The sequence below is a fragment of the Crocuta crocuta genome, unplaced genomic scaffold (assembly GCF_008692635.1).
Source record: "Crocuta crocuta isolate KB4526 unplaced genomic scaffold, BGI_CrCroc_1.0 scaffold740, whole genome shotgun sequence".
In the NCBI taxonomy this organism is placed as follows: domain Eukaryota; kingdom Metazoa; phylum Chordata; class Mammalia; order Carnivora; family Hyaenidae; genus Crocuta; species Crocuta crocuta.
Window position 1 is genome coordinate 233311 of NW_027528886.1, and position 21138 is coordinate 254448.

The following is a 21138-nucleotide window of genomic DNA, read 5'->3' on the forward strand; positions in this document are numbered from 1 at the left end:
AAGTAAGAAAGTTGGATTATCTATTTTAGTCATTCTTTTTCACACTCTAGGAGGATCTTTATTTAAATATGATCACATTCAAATGCATCTGCTTTAGTTTGTGAATTTGCTTGATTTGACCCAAATCTGCTTCCTCTAAGGTCTCTCTGGACTACCTGTGTTTCCAGATGACCAGTTAGAATCTGACTTGGTGTGCTCCAACATCCAGGAGTCTGGCTATACCATTCTCTACACTTACTTTAGATTTGAGCACAGTGAAGGGTTTTGCTGTACAAAGTGCTAAAATATTGTGTGTCCCTGCATCCCAAGAGGTTTCCCCATGCATTGTGATCTAGGATAGTTAAAACATATTTGGTTACTTTTTGCCAAACATCTCCATTATAGCACTGTTCTTATCCCTTTATCTGGCGCCCATGTCTTTTTAGTGTAGCCTTCTTATTTGAACCTAGATTCTGACTTGTAGCATTAGGAAATATATATAGCAACATTTGAAAATGTCCTTCCATGGTTTTCTGGGGAATTTTGTCACAAAGAGTACAGAGTTTGTAGGGTTGGGGGTGGGAATTGAGAAATAGTTTCTGGGGTTTGGTTAGATGCAGTACTTCATAGTAATAAGCAAAGAGCGTGTTGTGTAAATATCCAAAATGTTCATGTTGTACTTAACTCTATATTCATTGTGTCCTTTTGTTCTCCACCTTGTAGTAATGTCCTCAATGAGGATATACTAAAGATTTGAAGAGGTTAACTAAGTAAATGTTATCATAAGTCATGGAAGGAGGTATAGAAGATCTCCCTAAGTAGGGGGAACATGAGTTAGCCACCACTTACTACCCTTTTGGTATTTTGATAGGAGCTAAAAACTAAGTCTATGGTTTTTTTTTTTTTTACAAGGGAAGGGTTAGTAGTTTTGTGATGGGATCTGCTGCATTTAATTTACATTTAGACAGAAACAGAATGCTACGCAGTTCTCTTTTCTGATGTCCTTCTTATTTAGCTTCCTCCTCATCCCAGGGCTCCATTAATGCCTCTTCTCATAGGGGACAGCAATCTTATAAATCATAAAATAGCTAAGTATTGGAGACTTCATATATTGTCCCACAAGAAATATATTCCTTCTAAGAAGGCCCTCCCGAAAGAATGATATCTTGAGGATGGAATGTCAAACACTGATGAATCATCTATGTAGGGGGATATTTGGACATAGAATATGTCCAAAATGTTCAAATTTTGCTGGATTCGCAATTCCTTTTATATTTTTAAAATTGTATAATTCCTATATTGTTATTAAAGAGCATGTACAACTGGGGTGCTTTAAGTGTCTGACTTCAGCTCAGGTCATGATCTCCTGGTTCATGAATTTGAACCCCACGTCAGTCCCTGTGCTGACAGCTCAGAGCCTGGAACCTGCTTCAGATTCTGTGTCTCCCTCTCTCTCAATCCCTCCCCCACTCATGCTTTTTCTCTCTCTCTCTCTCAAAATAAATAAACTTTAAAAATTTTAAAAAGTAAAGAACATGTGCAACTGTTTTCAAATTATAGCCATTAGCATGTTTTTTTCTCAGCATAACATTTACAATTTCATGGTGAATCATGGTGGTGAACATATTTTTAAAATGTGTTAGAGTAGGAGTCAAGCAGTTTTTGTATTTGAATCTGGCTTCCAGTTTATGCTGCATAACCATGGATAAGCCATTAAACCCACCTGACTTTCAGCTTTGTTCTCATTAGAAAAAATGGAATAGCTGACACGTCATTGGAACTCTGAAGATTAAAGGAACTAATTTATATACATATACATATATATAGATATATATATATATAGCATATTTAGTGCAATGTCCTCTCTACTTCCTAAAATGTATCCATTAATTTCAATGTTTGTTTTATGAAACAGTAGAAGTTGCTTGTTTAATGGTAGATATATATACATTTTTACTCACTTAGAAAAGTGAGTAGATTTCTTTAGATCACAAAATATGAATACAACTTATTTTTAAAAGTAAATTTTCTTAGTATTTTTACCTATATTGGATCCACTAGAGGTTTTCCATGCCTTTTGTTTGAAATATAAGCCTATTTGAGAAAACCCTTTGTAGTTCTTCTTTAAAGCTAACAAATAAACACAGAGGTAAGAAATGGATCTCTTTCAAAAATATAATCCTATATAGTTATAATTTTTCATGTTTTCTGCTTTCTGAGTTCTAATGACCTCATCAAAATTTTATCCCCAAGAAGTCTTGTGGGGGGTGTGTGCCACTTTATGAATAGGCACTTGCTCTTGTGAACTGCGAAATGATAAGCGAAAAGAAATGCGCTTTAGGAAAATGCAATAAAAGTGGCCCCAAAACTTCATTTGCTATTTTTCATATACCACAGTTTACTTCGAATGTACTCTCATCAGACAATGTCAGTAAACATGTTTCAGTATCCTGGCTAGTACCATGGTTAGGATAAAACATCTTCTAAAATAGATGCCTTTATCTGTTTCTGGAGGAGCCAGAAGGATGATGTTAGTCTGATTATTTATTGTTTCAACTGTAAATGACTTAAATGTCTATCAGCTCCTTATCTTATATTCTAACATTTCACATACGAATACTCTGAACATAAAATTAATCCAAAATGGATCTGGACATGAGAAAATATGGCATGAGAGGAAAAAAATTGTCTTTGATAATCTACTTCCATTGACCACATGTGTCTAGTTTAAGGACAAATGTTGGGGCACCTGGTGGCTCAGTTGGTTCAGCATCCAACTTCAGCTCAGGTCATGATCTCACAGTTCGGTTAGTGACTTAGAGCCCTGCCTTGGCTTTGTGCTGACAGCTAGCTCAGAGCCTGGAGCCTGTTTCAGATTCTGTATCTTCCTCTCTCTCTCTCTCATAAATAAATAAAACACTTAAAAAACTGTAAAAAAAAAAAAAGGACAAATGTCAAGAAATAATTTTTAATTACAAAAAATATATAAGAAAGGGGCAAAAACAAAATATGAATACAAGCTAAAAGGAAGGAATTGTGTGGGAAACTTGAGGTCACACAAGAGTAGATAAAATTGACATCAGATGAGGAAATGAATGGTCCTGGAAAAGAGGTTGAAGTGTAAGTGATCTTACAGCATGCATGGGTGGGAGGTGAAGTTAAATAAGCAAATAAATTTTAATGAATTTCATGACCCTTTAAGAAATATGAGACCTTGAGTTGCTTGAGTGGCTCAGTTGGCTAAGCTCCACAATTGACTTTGGCTCCGGTCATAATCTCGTGATTCATGAGTTCGAGCCCCACATTGGGCTCCGCACTGACAAGGCAGACAGGGCCTGCTTTGGATTCTCTCTCCCTCAGCCCCTCCCCTGCCTGTGCTCTCTCTCTCTCTCTCTCTCTCTCAGCGTGAATAAATAAACTTAAAAAAAATTTTTTTAAAGTGTGAGACCACACATAATAACTGACTCAAAGAATTCAGTATTAGTTTCACTAATATGTCAATACTCTGTATTCCATGTATTTCTATATATGATTCATATTCTAAAATTAATGCAAAGAAAATCTGTAATAATTCTTTACAAGAAATAAAAGTGTGCCATGTTAAGTAATATGCCATGCCTTTATATAATAAACAATATTGAGTAGTTATATTTGGGCTTCTAAAAGTTCTAAAAATAAGGATTTGGATTTTTAAATGAAGAATATGGTTTTAGAAAAATAGTACGAAATTTAAAATTAGGGATGCCTGCGTGGCTCAGATGGTTAGGTGTCCATCTCTTGATTTCAGCTCAGCTCACAATCTCCTGGATCATGGGTTCGAGTTCTGTGTCAGGCTCTGCTCTGACAGCACAGGCCCTACTTGGCCTACTTGGGAATCTGTCTGTCTCTCTCTCTCTCTCTCTCTGTATTCCCCTTCCCTGCTTACTCTCACTCTCTCAAAAATAAATAAACTTTCAAAAATTAAATATATACTTTTTTTGCTTAATCATGTCTTTGTATTTTTATTGAAAAAAATTTCTTTTAAATTTCTGCCTGGCTATGACAATGAAATGGGAAACCACAGTTATACTTCACAAACTGTTGCATAAAAGATCACAAACTCTATCAGGGATTACACCAAAACTTTTCTGTTTTTAGCCAATCAAAACAGTCCAATGTGCAAATGTCAAATATAAGTACTGTTTCTTTTGTTTTTGTGGGGTTTTTTTTGTTTTTTTTTTGAAAAGGGGAAACATGTACTGTGGCAGCACGTTTATAATCCCTAGGAGATGATTTTGATATGGATATTCACCTGCTTGTATATTTAACCATAACACTTTTTCCAGTTATAGTAAATTATTTGTGGTGAAAGGTAGAATTATTACGCCAAAGATATTTTTGTGGATCTTGATACATGCAACTTATATTAGTTAATTTTCTTTTCTATTTTAATTTTACTTCATTGTGGTTAGAACATAGTATGAGAGCTAGTCTCTTAACAAATTTTTAAGTGTACAAGTATATTTTTTGTTGACTATAGGCACAACATTTTATAGTCACCTTGCCTGACAAAAATGTCATACTCTTCCATTAAAACCAGGGTAAAGACTTCGGTGTTGAAGAATACAACCTTACCTAAAGTTCTGATACTCTTCTAATTACCCTGAGCCTTGTCTGTTCTGTTTGATCACTAATTATAGGAAACCAGTTTCCTTAAATGTTACCAAAGTAGCAATCTGACTTTCATATTTTGCTTGAATTTGTTGGTTAATTACACTGAGCTTCTCGTTATTTCTCTTCATTGAACCAATAGCATTATGTAACTGCCACTCAATTCCATAGTTCTTATAGTCACTATTTCTTGATACTTTCCTAGTAACATATATATCTTAGAATCCCATATTCTCCTGAACTCATTGTGCCAACAAAAATGGCTAACTTGCCTTCTTAAAATATATAGACCTTCGTTGATTTGCAATTATTCAGAAACCTCATGTGAGGATGTGCCTTATAAGGAAATGCTTGTCCTTAGCTTTTGCTACAACCTCCTCCCCCTGCAACCAGAGCAATAGCATGTGTGAATCCAAGTATTGCAGCCTAGGGATGGACTGATTGCTAAAGGAGAGTAGAGACCTCACATTAAAGGAGCTGAAGGAACTAGCTTATATATACAAACATGAGTGGGGGGAATATGAATGGGAATAGATTGAGAGGTTGTTGGATCAACAGGGACAGAAGTTAAACTTGAACATTGGTAATTTCCATAACATGGAAACATTCATCCATGATGCCCAGGTTTTATATCCTGGCAAATACCATCAGAGGCAGCACTAACATAGTGTTGGTATGGATTCAAAATCTCAGAAAAAGCATTGATTCACAACCAGTAAAATTGAAATGTTGGAACTTTCAGTGTTAGCAATTAGTCAAGGTTTTACTACTCTGTGAGTGTGCTATGGCAATCACCATATGATCTGCCTTCCAGACTCCAGAGAGAAAAACATTACTCTTGTTCATTTCTGAATATTGAAGCTTAGAAAATATAAAACAAGACAATGAACAAAAAAATGTCTAGGAGAGGGTATCTTCTGTTGATTATTTTCTGTTGGTTTCATATGTGGAAATCTCATTATAAAATTGATTCTCATATTTCTAGTAACATAAAAAAGAATTGAAAACATAATTTTGATGGATGATATTATCTGGACTCTAGAACTCTGACCTTTTGCCCAAACAATTCTGACTACTTGCATGGGAGGTATTGACCTAGTGGTATAAACTCAATTTTAATTCAAAGAGTGATCTAATGAGGAATACAGTAGAAGCTTGGCAACATTTTCAATTACACATGTGGTTTAGCTTTTTAAATAGAAATTCATATAGCCCATTTCTCAAAAATCAATGGCAAAATCTATACTAAATTTGAAGAGGAGCACACACACAAAATGCACATTTACACATAAATGTAACTTAAGAATCAAAAACTATTTCTGCTATTCCATCTCAGCTGAAAGTGAAAACACAGCAAAAACACGTTTTAAACTGATCAGCCAAAACTGTCTATATTTTTTTCATTGATAGGAAAAAAGTAAATAATATCTTTGTATGCAGTGAGTCTCTTACCTTGCTGTATAGTCTCTTAACTCTTCAACTACTTTGTTTCAAACACTTATAAATTACCTACTGTATACATGACACTATGGTAGTTGTTTGATGTTGATTAATGAAACAGAGTCCCTAATGAGAAGGAACTGATTATGAACTAGTGCACAAAGCTGGTCCATTTCTTAATGCCATAGAACTTTATATTTCTTCTTCAAAAATGACATTTAAGATATGGTCAGTAATATCTATTTCCTCATTAATCTAAAAGTTTCATGACAACCTGAGTTATATCTGTTTTGTGTATTCTTTTTCCCCATAGTCTGCCTTATTCCTTGTCAGGCAGGTATCAAGGTTTTGTAAGAATTTTTTGCAAATGAATTTCTTGTGAATGAATGATGCAAGTTTGCAAAACAGTGCTGAATAACATAAGTATTCTACAGTGATACAAACTTAAGGGTTGATGTTTAACATCCAGTTGACAGGATGAGAAAAATAGCATTTGAGAATGGATTTAAAAAATGGACAGGATTGGAGCACCTGGGTGGCTCAGTCAGTTAAGCAACGAACTTCGGCTCAGGTCATGATCTCGTGGTCCGTGAGTTCAAGCCCCATGTCAGGCTCTGTGCTGACAACTCAGAGCCTGGAGCCTGCTTTGGATTCTATCTCCTTCTCTCTCTGTCCCCCCATCCCCACCCTGCTTGTGCTCTTTCTCTCTCACAAAAATAAACATTAAGAAATTTTTTTAATGGACAGGATTGAGGCAGATGGGCATAGATAGATATATTCAAGAAGAAAGACATGTAGGAAGAAAGGGCATAGAATGAAGAATCAACTCTGGTACCCAGGCGTGCGCGTGTGCACTCTCTCTCTCTCTCTCTCTCTCTCTATATATATATATATATACATATACAAATGTTACATGTATATGGCTTTCAATATTTGGGTAAGGAGAGAATGAATGACTTCCAAGCTTATCTTCCTTAAGGTTTTCATTGTGTCCACATAGTAATTTAATATATTTTCTTGCTTATGTAAGTGAGGGAAGAATATGTTGCATGTGGGTGCTTTTCAGGAAGTTGATATAGGAGCAGAAATGAATGCAGAAGAAGAGTGGGTCGGGCAAGGGAGGGAAAGCCATAGAAAGTATGTTAAGGAGCTGTTTATTCTGTATGGAATGGGGACAAGTTCTACTGGGGACTGTGTAGAATACACTTCAGGATTGTCAAGGTTTTATTTCCACTTACCTCTCTCTCCACCCTTTAAAAATGTCCATAAAAGCCATTTTGATTTGGATCACTTTCTCTTCAGTTGTCCTTTCTTTAGTTTTCTTTCATTTATATCAGCTATGTAATTATGAGGGCAGTGCTTTAAGAGTCTGATAAGTATTTTCTAGTGATGAGTTTATAAAGCCAAGTGGGCCTTTCATTTTGCTAAGAACCTGAAAGCAATCATTGTGCTCTGACTTCAATTTACGTGTCATGGTCACTACTTCTATGTACACTTATAATCTTCTTTGTTATTATGTTCAAATCAATTAGAAATACTTTTGTTTACCACATGGATTTCAGTTTGTGTACATGTTACTGAAAGTGAACAGGTTTCTCTGGGTTTCTGTTTGTTTATAATGTGCTTGGGCTTGGAGCATCATCAGACAGTAGACAAAGGTCTTCTTTTGGGTTTTTTAGTGTGTGATATCTAACACAGTCCTGGTTAGACAATAAGAATTGGGGAGGTACCTGTTAAGTATTGGGTCATTCAAATTAGCTATTACTTTTTCTAGCTGTCTGGAAATGTTTCAAACGTGTAAAAAACACTACTTTGATTTTTGTTTAAAATTTTTTTTAACATTTATTCACTTTCGAGAGAGAGACAGTGTGAATGAAAGAGGGGCATAGAGAGAGGGAGATTTAGAATCTGAAGCAGGCTCCAGGCTCTGAGCTGTCAGCACAGAGCCTGATGTGCGGCTGGTACTCATGAGTGTTGAGATCATGACCTGAGCCGAAGTCAGACACTCAACCAACTGAGCCACTCAGGGGCCCCGATTTTTGTTTAAAACATGGATGCTTTCTATTTGTCTTAGTACGTTTATTCCATGAGTAATGTATTTATCAGGAAAAAAATGTAGCTTTCCTTAACAATTCAGTGTGAAGTGTTTATGTGTATATATGCAAAAACATTCAGTTATTTGGCAAATATGGCATGCAGTATTGAAAAAGAGACATTCATCACGGTTTTCCAAATATGTGAAAATTCTTCCTGGCATTTATTCACACAACAACTACTGTATGGTATCTACTGTGTGAAAATTACTAGACTCAGAAATAGAAATTAAATGAGAACTCACTGAAAATGGTAGGATTGGTATGCACTGTAGTCCCTGATCAGCACAGAAAAAACTAACACAAGGTAGCAATGGAACAGAGTATGATATGTGATGTATTGCTGAGACCTGGGCGAATCTATCAACCAGGAAGCAGCAGGGGCACTGAAGAGTCACTAGAAAAGTTTCCCACAGAATATCACTCTTAGAGTATACTGTGGACACATGTGGTGGAGAACCAAGGGCCAGGCAGTGGACAGACCGTGCACGAGGAACTTGCGGTAATATGTGGCAGGATCAACAATTCTTTAGACAGAACCCCCCTTTTGAGAGATTACTCATATTCTGAGCATTGAGTCAAAATATTTTACATAAATTACCTATAACCCTCAAAAACATCCTCTGTGATTGGTTGTATTATTTCCACAATTGGCAAATTTAAAAAAAACAAAGTTGAGCAGGTCCATTATCTACCAAAAATGAAAGACTGTGGGATACAGCTGGGATTTCAATGGACTGTAAAGCCACTTGTGAAACTGTGCATGCTGCCATAACACACACTGCTTCTAGGGTAGGCTTCTGTTGAGATAGATTACCTGGACAGCCATTTGATAAAATGAAACAGGATCTTTTAAAAGGTCATATCTTTTGATAGAATAATTCTTTTTTTTTTTAATATTTTTATTTATTTCCAGGAGAGAGAGAGACAGCGTGAGCAGGGGAGGGTCAGAGAGAGAGGGAGACACAGACACTGAAATAGGCTCCAGACTCTGAGCTGGCAGTCAGCACAGAGCCCGACGCGGGGCTCGAACCCACGAACCTCGAGATCATGACCTAAGCGAAAGTCGGACGCTTAACCGACTAAGCCACCCAGGCGCCCCTTGATAGAATAATTCTAATTTTTTAATGTTTATTTATTTTTGAGAGAGGGACAGAGCACCAGTGGGGGTGGGCAGAGAGAAAGAGAAAGAATTCGAAGCAGGCTCCAGGCTCTGAGCTGTCAGCACAGAGCCTGATGAGGGATGGGGGGCTCAAATTCACGAAACGTGAGATCATAACTAGAGCCAAGTCAGACATTTAACACACTGAGCCACCCAGGCACCCCAGAATAATTCTAAATCTAAGAATTCATTGCATGGAAACGATAAAGGCGATACACAGTATTACATACAAGGAGAATATCTCTGTAGTTTTTACAATAAGAAAGTGTTAGAAAAAACTGAATTTCGGAACTAAAGGATTAGCTAAATAAATTGTTGCGGACGAAATGACACAAGACACACACAAAAGACAGACACAGACACAACTCCGGCCGGAGGAACAATTCTACGCAAGCCACTCTTGCGGTTTATTTTATACCCCGGTAACTGGATACAAACTGAAATCTACAAGATGCATTCCTTTACCAATTAAGGGCAAGTAGCCAAACACATTTCAAGGACAGGGGGGAGCAAAGGGAGGAAGTGACCACAACATGTTTACTAAGAGGCCTGCTCACAACTCCAGCCTTCTCCTTACTTCTAAGGAGGGCATGTTCCCTCATTTGCGAGTGGACCATTAAACTTGGATATTGTGTGCAAGCCTCCTGGCAGAGCACCCTGTTTGCAGGCATGCTTTGCCCAGGCAGGGAGCCCCGTGTGCAGGCACATCCCCGCGTCCCTAACCAGGCTTTCTTGTGGTCACTGTCGGGCTCCCACATCTCCCCCTTTTTTCTGAGAAGCGGTAGCAAACTGTAAGGCGGCGAGAACGCGTTGTCTATCCTTTTTTAGTTGTTGCCTTCTTCGCCAGCACCGGAAAAGACTAAAATAATAACACAGCATAAAAGTATTATGAATAAAGTATTCACGAGAACAGTTCCCATTAGGGCAGACACATGTCCAAGAGGGTTCAAATTATTCATCCCTTTCTGTAAATCCCTTAACAGATCGGACCCAGTAATGTCAGGTAGTGTTTTGCTAAATGTAGACAAAATTTGCTGCTCTAACTCCATAATTTCCTTAGTTAGGTTTTGATGCCCTGTTAATGACCGTTTCACCTTTTCCCAACCTTCACTCATGTTAAAAGGCACAGATGTTATACATAATTGAGAGGAGTTCCAATCACATTTCAATACACTTTTTGTGGATAAGACAGTTAATTGATCCCCAAGCCATGAAACAGTATGTTGAAGATTGAGTACATCAGTTGCAAGTTGTGCATCCAGATCTCATTGTTGTTGCCATAATAAATGAGAGTCTTTATGCCATTCCCATACAAAGTCTGCTGTTTAGAATCCTTGATGCAAAGCAAGTCCAGCCACGGCAGCGGTTGCAGTAACTGCAGCCACTGCAAGAACGGAAGCTATGATTATTCCAAGCATGCGTCGGGACCGGTGAAGCAAAGTTTGTATAGCAGTCACCAAATGAGATACAGCAAGAGTCCGACCAAGGTCTTGTCAAATTTACAGGCAACCATACTTCGGTTGGAGTTTTAACAATCACCAATGAAAAATTAGAGTTATTGATTTGTGTTTCAAAACTTTTCCACCATGACTGATTTACACATTGTGTTAAATTACAATGATTACATGATATAGATCCCTCTGTAGCATTCCAAGTCCAATTCCCATACAACAATGCAAAGGGGTATTTTAGACAAGCCGTAGCAGAATAGGATTTATTAACATGCAAGTTAACATGAAAGGGACCTGAACTGTCAGTCTTATCCAAAGTATAGTTTCCTGACCATATAGTGAGATTCCCTGAAACTGCCCATAATTTCCAAATATTCCCTTGAAAGTGGGGATACCCTAACAATTGCAACTGAGGGGGAACGAGTGCAAATTGCTGCCATTTTACGGTTTCATTACCGTTACCCATTAAAGTACCATTAATTCGATGCCATTTAAAAGTTTTGTTAGACCATTTTTCCAAAATTTGACCATGATCAGGGCTCCAATCTATAATGACAAATCCAGAATAATTCATGACCTTAAAAGGCAGATGACCTCAGCAGTTTTCCCATTCCCAAGATCCTAGAGAAGGAATAAAAAAATTAGAAGGGCATAATGGTATAAAGGTATCAGGATGGTGACTCATCGGCGTCGTAGAGGTGTTGAATCCCCTGGTGGAAACAAGTACAGTAAAGACAGCAGGATGATAATTATTATATGTTATCCCCCAGGTATTATAAGAGTGATGATTATGCTTCCTTGTAGAGAGGCAAGACGGATATCCTCCGATGCACAAGGGGAGATCCTCCACTGCAACAGTATCATTACTTATGTTATATTGATTATTATGATGATACAGATGCTCAATTCCTCCACACGCAAGAATGCAATTTCATTCGTGCATACCTGTGCTTCAGGTTCACCCCAAGAGACAGCTCTCACAAAAGGGGGATTAGGAACATAAGCCCAATAAGTATATTCTATCGCTTGCGCATNGTCACTGTTGGGCTCCCACATAAATTATGTCACATTTAAAGAATGAAGCACTATGCTTCCATTTAAAAATCATATTTTGTAGATTGCTTAATTGTATGATAAAATGTTCATAAATTAAAAAGGAAGATACTAAAAGTTTATGTTCACTATCATTTTATTGAATATATTGGTATCACATTTAGAAGAGAATATACCAAAATGATGATCTCTGTAGGGTTAGTTTACAAAAAAATTAAAATTCAATCTGTTTTCTTCAATTTTTCACTGTTATATGAAATCATGTTCAATTAATAAATAAGTAAAAAAGAAACTATTCCTGTGTCCTCACACTTCATATTTTACTGAATTAAATAGATATATCCAGAAAAATATTTAGTATGGAAAGTTAGAGGTTTTCACAGGCCAGTGGCTTTCCACTCTAGATGAGTAGAGCAAATATTAAAATCAAGAAAACAAATGAAGAATAACGTTAACATTCCCAGCAAGCTCCTTGTATTAATTTCTTAGAGTAGTTATAAAAAATTACCACAAACATGGTGGCTTAAAATAAAAATTCTCTCTTAAGGTGCTTTGCTCCTGCTGAAGACCCCAGGGAGACCCCAGGGGAAAATCCTTCCTTGCCTCTTCTGGGCTCAGGGGATTCCAAGGATATCTCTGTTTGGGACACAGAATTCCAGTCTCTGCTTTGTCTCCACATGGCTTCCTGTCTTGGGTATCTTTGTGCCCCAAATCTCCTTTCTTTTCTCTTATAAACACAACAGTCATTAGATTTGGGCCCACCTCCAAATCCAGGATGATCTCATTTTGAAATTCTTCATTTAATTGCTACTATAAAAACTCTATTTCTAAATAATTTCACATTGATAGCTCCTGGGGGTTAGGACTTGAATGTTTTGAGAGGGCCACTGTTCTAGTCTGCATTAGTATCTGCATTGACTATAGACCACATATGGCTAACTCTTCACTTCCTTCAAGTGTCTGCTTACATATTTCCCACTTTTTGTGATCATGTCAATTAACACTGCACCTCCCACCTCATATTTACTCAGTCTTGAATACTGTTAACAAATCTCATAATATGTAATTTATTTCCATGTTATGGTTACACAAGCACACTCATGTAAATACCGTCAGAGCAGTTATTTTGATGCTTTTCTTGGTGGACTTTTGATAAGCAACTAGAACATTACAGTTGGTCAATACATGTTGCTTAAATTAATGGAAAGTCATATTATCCCTTTCCTTGTAGCCAAATGACAGCACCCCATTTCACTGAGAATGAGACATTTACATTGAATCTATAATATTTTGTTGTGGTATAACATACAAATCTGTGAAACATGAATTTATATCTTATGTAATATATAAAACTAACTCATGTAACCATTATTTAGTTAAGGAAATAGAATATTACCAGCACCCCTAGAAAGCTCTCATGTGTGTTTTCTTGGTCATGATTTCTTTCTTCTTTCCTAGAAGTCACCACTGCTCTGATATCTGTGATAATTATTTCTGTGTTTCTCTTTATACTTATTATACCTATGTAATTATGTATTAGTAAACAATAAAGTTTGGTGGTTTTTTAAATGTATGTAAATAAATTCATACCACCATGCAGTTTTAGATTGTTTTTTTCCTGGCTTTTGGTGGCAAAATTATGCTTTTAAATTTTATCCATATATTGAGGATAGGTATACATTTTTTTTTCACTTTTCTCACTGTAGCTACAACATTGTATAGCTATATCACAACTCATTAATCCACCCTCCTACCAAACATTTGGTTTGTTTCCAGCTGGGGTGTTTATGGATAATGCTGTCTTAAATGGTCTATACGTTTAACTTGCCTCACATAAGCATACAGTGCTATAGGTTATATAGCAAAGAGTTAAATTAGTGAAATATGAAGTATTCAAATTGAGGACATGGACTCCACTGTTTTGCAAATAAGTATTATCAATCTCTATTCCGACGGTATTATATCATTTCACATTTTCTCTATAGCTTGGTTCTGTCAGTTAATGTTTGTATATATGGAGTAGTACCTAACATTCTGATTTTAGTTTTCTTTCCCCTAATTATACAAAGTTAAGCACTTTACATATGCTATTTGATATTTGGATTTTCTCTATTGTGAAATGCCCTTTTAAGTAATCTTCCCATTTTTCTACTGGGAGACTGTTGTTTTCTAGTTGATTTATAGTAGTGTTTATGTATTCTGAATATGAGCCTTTGCTGGTTTCTGGGCCACAATTATTAAACTCAACACTTGCTTTTCTATGATTTTGATACTCTCTCTTGATGAATAGAACTCCTTAATTTTAATGCAGTCAGACTGATCAATCATCAACTTTTAGTCAATGTTTTTATGTCTTGTTTAAAAAAGTATTTGCTGCACTAACATCATGAAGTTACTTGTCTGTATTTTCTTTTTAGTGTGACCTTGAAGATTTCACTTTGTAATATACCTAAATTTGATCTGGAGATAAGGAGTATATTATAAGCCCACTTTCATTTCAGCTTTCTGTATAGAACCCCAAAAGACCCATTTCTTTTTTTTATTTAAAAAAAATATAGTTTATTTTATTTTTGAGACAGAGACAGAGCATGAGCAGGGGCGGGACAGAGAGAGAGGGAGACACAGAATCTGAAAAAGGCTCCAGGCTCTGAGCTGCCAGCATAGAACACAATGCCAGGCTTGAACCCATGAACTGTGAGATCATGACCTGAGCCGAAGTCAGACGCTTAACCAACTGAGCCACCCAGGCTCCCCAAGACCTATTTCTAAGTATTGTAATGATCACAATTTCCCACTGTTCTTCAGTATTATAATAATAATAAATCAAAAAGACATTTTACTAATTGTACCTCTACTTAGAATTATCATTCTTTTTTTAGTGATATGACTATATTCTGTCTTTGCTCAGTTATTTGCTTGTACAGGTCCCTCCTGACCACTATATCTGAAATAGTAATACTCCATTAGATTTAATCCCCTTATACATTTTCTTTTTCTTCATAATATTAACTAGTGCTTGAAGTGATAATATATATTTTATTTATTGATCAGTTTACTGTTTATCCCTCCACATGTAAGTTCAATAAGGAAAGGAATTTTGCTGTATAGCTTACTATAATGTATTTGTTTAGCACAGTTCATAATTTATTTTATTCAATAAACGTTTGTTGAATGAATGAATAAATTGATTAGTAAATTAATTTATACAAAGGAGATATTATCCTGTTACAATATCCAAATATTCAATATCCAAATTTATTCTAATATCAGTCTATGATTATAAATAAAGCTAAAAATACAAATAAGGGAACAAAATATCCAGATGTGTCAAAAAAAATAACAATTCAGGCCACAATTCAGAGAAAAAAAATGGGAAAAAAGGGGATGATGGGTATGGAGGCAAGATAAGAGATTAGGATAGGATTAGGATAAGAGAGTAGGATATTAGCCATATTAGTTAGGGTTCTCCAGAGAAACAGAATATGTATATATATTTGTGTGTGTGTGTGTGTGCGTGTGTGTGTGTATTCATATACATATACACACACAGAAAGGGGGGAAGGGGGAAGGACAGAGGGATGAAGGAAGAGAAAGACTGATTATAAATTTTTGGTTCACATATTGCGAATTCGGAGAATCCTAAAAACTGCAGTTGGTGGATAATGTGGTTCCAAGTCCAAGTCTGAAGGCCTGAGAACCTGGAGAGCCAATGGTATAAATTCCAGTCCAAAAACCAGCAGGCTTGAGACCCACCGAGAGCTGATGTTCCAGTTTGAGTCTGAAGGCAGGGAAAAACTGATGTCCCAATGCAAAGCAGTGGGGCAGGCTTAGTGCCCTCTTCCTTAAGGGAGAGTTACACTTTTTGTTCAATCCAGGCCTTCAACTGATGAGTGAGGACCACCCACGTTAGAGAAGCAATCTGTTTTACTTAGTCCACCTATTCAGATGGTAATCTCATCCTATAACATCCTCACAGACATACTCAGGATAATGTTTAATCAAATATCTGGGCACTTCAGGGCCCAGTCAAGTTGACCCATAAAATTAACCATCACACTCACAATGAGCACTAAGGGAATCATGTCAATAGAGGTACAATGAGGAAAATGGAAAAAATCAGCATTTTCCAGAGAGCGTCAGTGGAAGTTGCTGATCAGTTAAATGAAGGTTATTGGAGGGAATGATTTTATTATTTGAAATAGGAATTTAGGAAAAAGGTGAGGCCTCAAGAGGGTGATTATGCAATTTTTAAACAAATTAAGTTATTCAAATGATGCATAATTGTAGCAGCTCGATAAAGGATCTGTATTAGGAGGTCTTGGAGTAGTGATAGTGATAAACACAAAGTAATTTATAAGAGGATTCAAGGAAATGAACCTGATTAAAACTTCTAGAAGTGGATTGAAAAGAGGAGTACACTTGAGGCTATTTGACATTAAATTGTGCCATGTATGGCCTCTGAGTAAGCAGTTTCTGGTGATTGAAAAGCTGTTGAGAAATTGGGTTTTGTGCATAGCAATCTTACAAAAGAGTCTCCCTCATTGTTACTCGTTACTTTTATGTAATACATTCATACTACAAATTAAAGACAAATGCAGTATGAGTCATAAAACATAAATATGGTGGGAAAAGTTATCTTTAGAAATTTCAGGGGCTTTTTTCAATGTAGAAGGGAGTGACTCTCCAATCATCAACAAAATAGCACTAAAGCTCAACCTGTGGAAAGTAATTCATTTTATACAGCAGGAATTTTTTCCTTGGTTGGTTTGAAAAGCTTACTCAGGGGCTGGTCTAATACAAGTACTGCTAGTGCTTCACTAGACATCTTAAAGCAAAAGGAAACAGACACATTCAACTCTACATTTGTAAAAATATCACAAAGGATTAAAATAATCAAACAGTTACTGGGATGCTCAGTTCTTGTCCCAGATGTACCAAAGAATTGGAGATTGCAGACCAGAATGGGGAGATAGAGTTCACTGAGTAGACACATAGAGCACACTTTCAAGAGATAAAGGGAGCCAATGCCTGAGCAAGAGTAGCAATAGTTCCAGAAGCTCTAGCTGCATCCTGTTAAGCTACTTTCTGCATATTAAATTTGGCTTTCATTGACATTTCTGATTGATACTGGTGGTTATATAACATTTTGGCTTCTGCACATCCATGACCTCTGATGCATCATTATAATTGTATTTATTTATGTATTGTGTATATTTGAGTATCTAACGAGTTTTGTTGTGACTTTAGGGTAACCTAAAAGCAAACTGTACCTCTTACGTGCATGCTCAGCTCTTGGAAGTCCTCTTGTGGCTTTTTGCCAGCTCTGTGGCTAGGACTTCTTCCCTGATCTGTTAGCACCTTAGAGGTGACCATAAAGATGTGGCTGTTAGCCTTCAAGGGTGACTGTGAGCGTGGGGTCAACATCAGCTTTATCCCTCTTTGCTCAGGTCTAACTAACTGCTTAACAAAACTAATAGAATTTTTAAAGAAATTGAATGCCTTTTTCTATGTCTGTTCTCTGATAGAACTCCAATGAGGCTACCCTTGGAAGAATTACTCCATATAGAATGGGAACATCCTAGCACAAACATTCATGAGAGAGACATCTAGTACCACTGTGTGCAATGTCATTATTGATAAAATGCTGCTGGATGCCTTTGAAGTGACCATTTAATTTTTTTTTTCTTGAGGAGCACACATAGAGGCCTATATTTTACATATTAATCTTAATATAAATGGTACATTATACCAAAATAAATATCTATAAATTGTATTTTGATTATAAAAAAACTTCATTTGACTGGAAGTATATGTCTTTTTTTTTGATACAAAAGTGAAATATTCCATGTGTAGTATAATATGAAGACATAGCATATTTAAGTTTCTGATTAAATATGGAAACAGTAAGATACAAGTTTAGTTAACATTGATGTTCAAACTATTGCAGGTACTTTAACTTCCTGGTAAATCAGCCAATCATAGGTAAAAGATATGAATTATAATCATGTTTAGAGTTTAGCTTAGTATTTGAGAGGTTCATATATATGTTTCAGAAATTCTCATATATTTCTTTAACTCTGTAAAAAAAAAAACGTCATTTGTTTTCATGGGTTTAAAGTAATCAATGCTGGGGCACCTGAGTGGCTCAGTTGGTTAAGCGTCTGACTTCAGCTCAGGTCATGATCTCACAGTTCGTGGGTTTGAGCCCTGCATCGGGCTCTGCACTGACAGCCAGCTCAGAGCCTGGAGACTGCTTTGGATTCTTTGTCTCCCTCTCTCTCTGACCCTCTCCTGCTCACGCTGCCTCTCTCTCTCTCTCAGAAATAAATAAAACATTAAAAAAATAATCAGTGCACACTTTATTTTTAAGATGCTTGTAGCTAAGGAGACTTAGCCAGGAAAACATATTGGAAACCCTTTCCTTATCTCTCCTTCTCAACCCTAATCTTTAATGTAGCCACTTGTTGCATGTGGGTAATAATCTCTCTTAAATTCATGACCCTGGTGTTACCAGAAACATATTCCTTGCAAATATGACAGAAGGCTTTCCTCTCTTCCTAGGTAGTAGAAATTTTAATGAATAGCTATTCTTCAGAATGAAGGGCTTTTAAAGTTTAGGAGAATAATGGACCTGCTGATAATCTTGTTGCTTCCAATAGTTTAGATGGATGAGATTGAGAGGGAAAGTACACCCTTTGTCTTGTTTATCAAGGTAAGCCAATTTACTAAATTCTCACAATACATTAAATTTTGTGCCATTACTCTTTTTATTCACATCAGTTTTTATAATCCACCTCATTTTTATCTCTGGTTGAATTCTGAGAAAAAGTGAGTGTATTTGACAAATCTTAATTAACTACAAATATTTAAAAATAGCTTTGAGATAGTTGTAAATAAAACAAAATTAATTTATATATGTACATATTTATTTTAAATAGCTATTTTTGCTAATTTCTGGGAACTAATGTTTCCACTGTTATATTTCAAAATGAGTATATTTTCAGATGTACTTGATAATGAAAATAGTTTTTCTAAGGCTTTATAAAGAAAGATTCATCTAATGGACTTTTTATTTTAAAAAGAGTGTATGTATATTTTACTCTAAATTTCTTTTTACTGAGTTCCCATGGGATATTAATTCTCACATCTTAGTATGTTTCTTGTCAAGCTTTATGTATAAAAGGCAAAGCTAAATGCATTATATTTTGTAGTGTGTGTGTGATAAGACAGCAATCTTCTAAAGGAAAAACATGAAATGTAAGTCTGTAAAGTTATATTTTAAGACTTCAGGTTCCTTTTACTACTTTTCTACTAAAGTTAACCTTAATAATGTAAGAAAACTTCTACTTCAAGGACATCACTTTTTCAAGCTTCCAAATCTGACTAAATATTCTACTAAAATTGTATTTTGCATAATGCACTTAAACTTGAATCTAATACTTACTGAAAAAAGACTTAATTCTAAAATAATGTAGGCCAAGACCAACCATTCATATTTAAATGAGAGAAACACAATCTCTATGCAGTATGACACCTTAATAAGCATTCCTCTATATCCTAAATCATATCCTAAAGAAGTTTTAACAAAATATAGACATTTTCAAAAATTTGCAGACTTGATTTGTATAACAAATATTCACTGCAACTCATTGTTATTCTATTAAGAGATTTCACAAAATATATGATTGATTATGATTGTCATGTAAAAATTCTGAATTACCCATTTTCTATATTATTGATGACTATTTTCAAACAATATTATTTCTACAACACAGACATAGAACTTTTCCTCAATCTCTTAATTTTTTAATTTGTTTTTAATTGTTTTAATGTTTATTTACTTTTGAGAGAGAGAGAGATAGAGTGCAAGTGGAGGAGGGACAGAGAGAGATGGAGACAAAGAATCCAAAGCAGGCTTCAGGCTCTGAGCCATCAGCACTGAACCCAGTGCGGGGCTCAAACCCATGAATGCTGAGATCATGACCTGAGCCAAAGTCAGACACGTTACCGACTGAGCCACCTACCTGTCCTTCAATCTCTTATTTCTAAATGAAAAGACATAAATAATATAAACTACAGAACATATGTACATTAGCAGTGGAAATCTAAGATGGTTTTCAAATGTGTGAAAACTGGGGAGACTTTTGCTTGAGACAGAATGCTCATTTCTAAAATGCAGAGTAGTTCAGGGCCATTATATTCAGGGAACAATGCCAGTTGAGTCCTGGATCAAAGGGGGAAAAATGCTGTAAATGACATTATTGGAGCAATTGGCAACAAACAAACAAACATAGAGATTATATAATAAGAGCAATATAAATTGCCTCAAGGGTATCACCATAGTGTGGTTATGTAAGTTAATATCCTTGTTCTTAAGTATTATACATTATAATATTTAAGAGTAAAGAAACATGTCTAAAATATACTTTCAAGTAGTTCAGAAAAGAACTAAAATAGGTTATGTCTCTATATCTGTATGCAAATCTATGTTACTCCATTTCTCTAAATCTGTATCAGCATTTATACATACGCTATATATGTATATGCATATATACATATGCCATTTACCTATATCTGTATTGATCTATGTAGAGAAAGAGCAAGAGAAATACACTAAGGATATTCTTCTCTCCACTTCTCTCCTGATAGTCAAATATTCTATGCTACTTACTTTCCTGTTGCTCCTGCAGAAACACTCTTCCTTCTTCAGTAATCTCTAGGATTCCATGAGCCTGACATATATGGATCCTGTCATCAAGGCTCCCATAATCTGTGGTTCCATTTGGGTTCCACCAGTGGGGAACCCTGGCATTGAATCTGAAGGAAGGAAAAACGTGAAGTCAAGATATTTATTTCCATGCTCAGGATATGAACTTTTTTTAGGTTTTAAGAACCCCTGTCTTTCTTCGTGTCTTAATGGCTAGGGATGGTAACAGCTTTGTACTATTAGACCCATTTTCCTTTGTAGTTTTCCTTATACTTCCCTAACACTTCTGCAATTATCCCTTTGTAAATAAAAGCTCCTTGAGTTAACTTGGAATGACGGTTTAGTTCCCCTTTCTGATACTGACTGATAGGGTGAGCAGTAAGTCATGGTCACTATGTTTAAAGCATTACATAAATTTTTATAATGCTTACATGTGTATGAAACTTGTATTGTATAATATCTATGTTTTAGAGGTGAGAGAACAACTCCTGGGTTCCAGTGAATTGTGTTCCCCACAGAATTCATATGAAGTTTTAAACCTTAGTGCCTTAAAATCTGACCTTATTTGGAAATAAGGCCCTTAAAGAATGATTAAGTTAAAAT